The following is a 6,386-nucleotide window of genomic DNA, read 5'->3' on the forward strand; positions in this document are numbered from 1 at the left end:
TGACTAGGATGGTCTCGATCTCTTGACCTCGTGATCTACCCGCCTCGGCCTCCCAAAGTGTTGGGATTGCACATCCACTCTTTAATACTGAGCGAAAAGAAGAAGACAGCTGTTTGTGCCACTAAATTCATCCACCAGGAAGTGATGTCATCATTTGCAATGCCATCCAGCTCTTGAGGAGGGATGTCAGCATGGGGCTTGCTCTGTGGTTACTGCGGAGCTCCAATCTGCTTTAGCCGCGTCAGCAGTTCCCCGCTCTGTTGCATAGTGACTAGATCGCTGCATCCGCCTATACAATCTTTAAAGACTCGAGGCACAGTTCTTGCCCCCGTGAGCTGTTTCAGATAATCTTGAATCTTGTTAGTGTGGTTGGTAGCTGTGATATCGACAAATTCCAGAAGCCTCTGTTTGATGGCAATTAACTGAGGATCTCTTGGGTCTTCCTGCAGTACTGGCAGGTGGGCTTGATGAACATAACCACCTTCCCAGGCTGGATTGTGCAGTTCGCAAAGTCAGCCATGTGGATGGGCTGTGGATCCTCCCCGGGAGGATCCTCAGCTGCAGGTATTGCTTGGGGTATTGAGCCCATTTCCTTTCTTTTCTTTACTTTCTCTTTTCTTTTTCTTTTCTTTTTTTTTGACAGTCTCACTCTGTTGCCCAGGCTGGAGTGCAGTGGTGCAATCATAGCTCACTGCAGCCTCAAACTCCCAGGCTCAGGCAATCCTCCCACCTCAGCCAGGCATAAGCTACCATGCCCAGCCAAGTTTTATATTTTTTGTAGAGACAGGATCTTGCCATGTTGCCCAAGCTGGTCTCGAACTCCTGGGCTCAAGCAATCCTGTCTTGGCCTCTCAAAGTGTTGGGATTACAGGCATGAGCCTTCTTGGCCCCTCCAGGTCATTTTCCACAGGATGAACTGGAGGGTCTTTCAAAACCATTCCAATGAAGCACCCTCCCTGCCAAGCCCCGTCTTAAATCAAGACCTGTCAACAGCTCTCTGGTGCTCAAAATTATAAACTTGCTATTCCAGGCCTTTTCTAAGCTGGCCCCTATGGAACTCCCCACCCTCTGCATGATCTCTCCTTGCCTTGCAGATTATCATCTAGCTGCCCTGAATCACCTGCAGGCCCCTCAACATGCCATGCTCTATTTACTCAACTGTTAATTATTAAGCACCCACTGTGTGCCTGACAGTGTTCTAGGCACTGGGGAAATGGCAGAAGACAATTTGGGCAAAGTCTCGTCATTCAAGAATCTCTCCTTCAGGCCCTTGTACATGTTGTTCCCTTTGCTTGGAATGTTCTTTCTGCCCATTTTCTGTCACTTTTCCTCCTTTCACCTTGGTATCTGCCATCTTCAGAGCTGAGCTAAGGCAGCCTGCTTAGGAAGTCTTCCTTGACCCCCACCCCTTTCCCCAGACTGGATATTTCCTTTATGCTCCTACAACTGCCCCCCCAACGTCCCTGAGCTTCCTCTAACCCAAACATGGATCTCTGGATTGTCACTGTTGGTTTATACTCCTGGAGTATAGTGTTTGGAGCTCCTGGAGGGTGGGACCATGTCTGATTTGGGTCTGTGTCCCTAGACTTTATAGTGTCTGGCACATGAATTTGTTGAATGAATGAATGAATGAATAACCATGGACTAGAAAAGCAGGAAACACTTTTTGGAGGGAAATGACCATGCAGGTCTTGAGAGAGGCACCCAAGATCATTCAGAGACTACGCAGGGTCCTCGTTTCCTCTGGATCCCATTATCCTCAGCCTTGGCATCCAGGTACTTCGAGATCTGCTACTACTGACCTCTCCAAACATATTTGTGCTTTCTCAACCCAATTCCAGCCCTTTGAGCCAAGGAGGGTTTCAGATTTGGGCTCAGCCAGGTCCTGGCTGTGTGAACTTGGAAAATAACTCTACCTCTCTGTGACTCAGTTTTCTCATATTTAAAATCATTTAGGGGCTGGGTGCAGTGGCTCACGCCTGTAATCCCAGCACTTTGGGAGGCTGAGGCGGGAGGATCACAAGATCAGGAGTTCGAGACCAGCTGGGCCAAAATGGTGAATGAAACCCCATCTCTACTAAAAATACAAAAAAATTAGCTGGGCACAGTGGTGCATGCCTGTAATCCCAGCTACTCAGGAGACTGAGACAGGAGAATTGCTTGAACCCAGGAGGTGGAGGTTGCAGTGAGTCAAGATCGTGCCACTGCACTCCAGCCTGGGCGGCAGAGCAAGACTCTGTCTCAAAAAAAAAAAAAAAAAAAATCATTTAGGACAGGGGTCCCCAACCTTGGGGCCATGGACTGGTACGGGTCTGTGGCCTGTTAGGAACCGGGCTGCACAGCAGGAGGTAAGCATTCCCACCTGAGTTCCGCCTCAGGAACATTAGATTCCGCTGCAGCAGCATTAGATTCTCATAGGAGCATGGACTGTATTGGGAACTGTACATGTGAAGGATCTAGGTTACACGCTGTTTATGACAATCTAATGCCTGATGATCTGAGGTGGAACAATTTCATCTCAAACCCATTCCCCCACCCTACCACCATTCTGTGGAAAAATCGTCTTCCATGAAACTGGTCCCTGGTGCCAAAAAGGTTGGGGAGCGTTGATTTAGATGATCGCTGCCTCCCAGGGGTTTTGTGAAAACTCCAAGCAGTAAGCCATGTAAAGCACAGGGCTCAGGGCCAGGCCATGGTCAGCACTCAATGAATGGGTGCTCTTATTGTTATTACTTATGCTCAGAGCAGTGGCGTGTCATGGAAGCTTTCAGCAGGGGTGGGAGTCATGGGGTTGGATTTGCTCCTCAGAGCTTCCGCGGGGGCTCTGGGGAGGACGACCTAGACAAGGCAAGGCAGCAATGGGCTCATGCAGGCTGGTAATTTACACAGCTGTCAAAATCAGATCATTAATGCTTTTGGCCAATGGCTATTGTAAAAAATTTAGAGCAAAATAAAAAATACAATCTAATCTTCAGAGCAAATTACAAAACACAAAGCAGAAACAAATTAGACAGGCAATACAATCTCATTGAAGCAAACCAGTTTTCCCAGTGACGACTCCGGGCTGGGTCAGAAACCACTTCTGCTGGGTCCCTATAGCACAGAGCCAGGTGACAGGAAGAGTGACAAACATCTGTGTGGCTTCTAGGGACTTGCGTTTCCAGATTCACTTTCTCTTTTGTTTAAAAATCAATTAAAAAAATATTGCAACACCAGGTGCAGTGGCTCATGCCTGTAATCCCAGCACTTTGAGAGGCTGAGGTGGGAGAATCACGTAAACCTAGGAGTTCGAGACCAGCCTAGGCAACAGCAAGACCTCATCTCTACAAAAAGTATAAAAATTATCCAGGTATGTTGTACCTTAGTTCCAACTATTCAGGAGACTGAGCTGGGAGGATCGCTTGAGCCCTGGAGGTTGAGGCTACAATGAGCTATGATTGTGCCACTGCACACAATTAAATATTCGATTATTGCTAAAGACATAAGATGAAAATGTCTCCCTCCTACCCCAGGATCTCAGTTTCCCTTTCACCAATAATAATGTATTGTTTATCTCACCTGAAAATTCCCATTCCTTTGCAAGTCCAGATATATACAAATAATTCCTTTGTTCCAATACAGTTAATATTTTACACCCTGCTTTTTTCACTTAATGATGTGTCTAGGAGATCTTTCACATTATTTCACATTAGGGTTTTTTTTTTGAGACAGAGTCTGGCTCTGTTGCCCAGGCTGGTGTGCAGTGCCATGATCTTGGCTCACTGCAGTCTCTGCCTCCTGAGTTCAAGTGATTCTGCTGTCTCAGACTCCTGAGTAGCTGGGATTACAGGTGCATGCCACCCCACCTGGGTAATTTTTATATTTTTAATGGAGATGGGGTTTTGCTACGTTGGCCAGGCTGGTCTCAAACTCCTGACCTCAAGTGATCCACCCCACTTTGCCTCCCAAAGTGCTGGGATTACAGGTGTGAGCCACCATGCCTGGCCCATAGTAGTTATTTTAACAGTTGTATAATAATCCAGACTATGAATAGACCATAATTTACTTAACCAGTCCCTACTGATGGATATTTGGGCTGTTTCTTCAGTGAGGTTGTAAGAGAAGTTTCTATAAATGAGGTTTATGGTTAAAGGCTACAGACATTCTTGATGTTGGTAATTGTTTCCAAATTACCCCCTTTTAAGGGGACACTGTTGATGCTCTCTCTAGAGCCCATTGGATCTTTTTTTTTTTTTCAGAGTGAAAAACTTTACTATTAACATTTTTCAACGAGAAAGCAAATGGATACCCCTAGAAACATGGATAGCATATCCCCCAGCAGTGGACAGGGGAAGGGAGGCAGGAGGGGTAGGCCTAGGGTGTTCCCTAGGAAAGGGCCAGATTCCCTCCATCCAGCTGGGGGCACTGAGACTGCCTCATTCAGGGAAGTCCAGGACGGCAGCTGAGGGCAGCAGGTTGAGCAGCAAAAGGCCAGGCCTAGTGGGTAGACAGAGTCCAAAATGTGACCCTTCTAGTCTGGTATCACCACGGGGGCGTCATGGGCTGAGAGTTCTGCAGATAGGACATCACCACGGCAGAGATGGAGAGCATGAAGCTACTCATCATTTGCTTCGTGTCCTCTGAGCTCCGAGAGTTGGCACAGCTGATGAAGGAGCAGTAGACAGCGACCCAAGCACACCACTTCAGCTTAAGCATGAGGCCGCACATGCTGAAGATCATGCCCAGCAGGTCCATGTAGTCTGGCGTCGGGTCATCCAAGGCCGGGTTACACTCGCTCGGTGGGGGCTTGTACCTCAGTACTTTGTTTGGCCTCCGTGGGTCCGACATATTGTTAGTGGACATAGCTGGTAGAAAGCCCGGTCGTGCCTCTTTCCCCCATTGGATCTTTTACGGATTTGGTGTGTTTCTCCTGACCTCTGTGTGCTTTTTTTTTGAGACAGAGTCTCGCTCTGTTGCCCAGGCTGGAGTGCAGTGGCATGACTTTGGCTTACCACAACCTCCACCTCCTGGGTTCAAGTGATTCTCATGCCTCAGCCTCCTGAGTAGCTGGGACCACAGGCATGGGCCACCATGTCCCACTAATTTTTGTATTTTTAGTAGAGGTGGGTTTTTGCCATGATGACTAGGCTATTCTCAAACCCCTGGCCTTGAGTGATATGCCTGCCTCGGCCTCCCAAAGTGCTAGGATGACAGGCATGAGCCTCCGCGCATGGCCATGCTTTCTTTGCTTGTAAGTGTTCATGCACGTGACTTTCTTCAGAGCCCGTTCTTCAGCTACTGGAGCTGCTTTGTCCGTGGAAGAACCCTGAAATGCCTGGCTGTTAAGCCCCACTTGGGGAGACTTAGTCAACAACACACTGGGACAGCAGTATGAAGCCCAGCATCCTTGCCTGGAGACTGTTTTACTCTCCAGAGCTCCCTGGGGGATGTGGCTGAGGCTGGGACTTTGCCGAAAATCTCACTGTGGTAGGCGCACACTCTAAGATGGCCCTAAGAGGCTTACCTCCTATGCCCTTGTGTGATCCCTTCTCTTTGAGTGTAGGCTGCGATGTGATGTCACTTCCAAGATTAAGTGATAAAAAGACCATGGTTTCTGTCTTGGGGTGCCCCTCTATTGCTCTCTCTCCCTTTCAGAGCTGTCTCTCTCTCTAGGGTAAGCAAGTTTCCATGATATAACGTGATATGATATGATGTGATGTGATATGATATGATGTGATGTGATATGATATGACATGACATGATATGATGTGATATGGTATGGTATGATGTGATGTGATATGGTATGATATAATATGATGTGATATATGATATGATGTGATATGATATGATATGACGTGATATGATGTGATGTGATATGATATAATATGATATGACGTGATATGATATGATGTGATGTGATGTGATGTGATATGATGTGATGTGGCGTGATGTGATATGATGTGATGTGATATTGATATGATGTGATGTGATATGGTATGATATGTGATGTGATATGGTATGATATATGATATGATATGATGTGATATATCATATGATATGATGTGATGTGATGTGATATGATATATGATGTGATGTGATATGATATGATATGATGTGATGTGATATGGTATGATATGACGTGATGTGATGTGATATGATGTGACATGATGTGATATGATATGATATGATGTGATGTGATATGATGTGTTGTGATGTGTTATGATATAATATGATGTGATATGATATGATGTGTTGTGATGTGTTATGATATGATATGATGTGATATGATATGATGTGATGTGATGTGTTATGATATGATGTGATATGATGTGATGTGATATGGTATGATATGACGTGACGTGATATGATGTGATGTGATGTGATATGCTGTGATATGATGTGACGTG

General features: G+C 46.2%; 2 pseudogenes across 1 annotated transcript; both read right to left on the reverse strand.

Annotated features, from left to right (window-relative positions):
* Positions 1-209: 209 nt before the first annotated feature.
* On the reverse strand, positions 210-520 carry LOC108591551 (glutaredoxin-1 pseudogene; annotated as a pseudogene).
* A 3,702-nt stretch (positions 521-4,222) lies between these two features.
* LOC100387955 (PAT complex subunit Asterix pseudogene) lies at positions 4,223-4,846 on the reverse strand (annotated as a pseudogene). The gene has a single exon (XR_013536357.1). The product of XR_013536357.1 is annotated as a PAT complex subunit Asterix pseudogene (transcript).
* Positions 4,847-6,386: the final 1,540 nt, after the last annotated feature.

The sequence above is a fragment of the Callithrix jacchus genome, chromosome 5, assembly GCF_049354715.1.
Source record: "Callithrix jacchus isolate 240 chromosome 5, calJac240_pri, whole genome shotgun sequence".
Classification (NCBI taxonomy): Eukaryota; Metazoa; Chordata; class Mammalia; order Primates; family Cebidae; genus Callithrix; species Callithrix jacchus.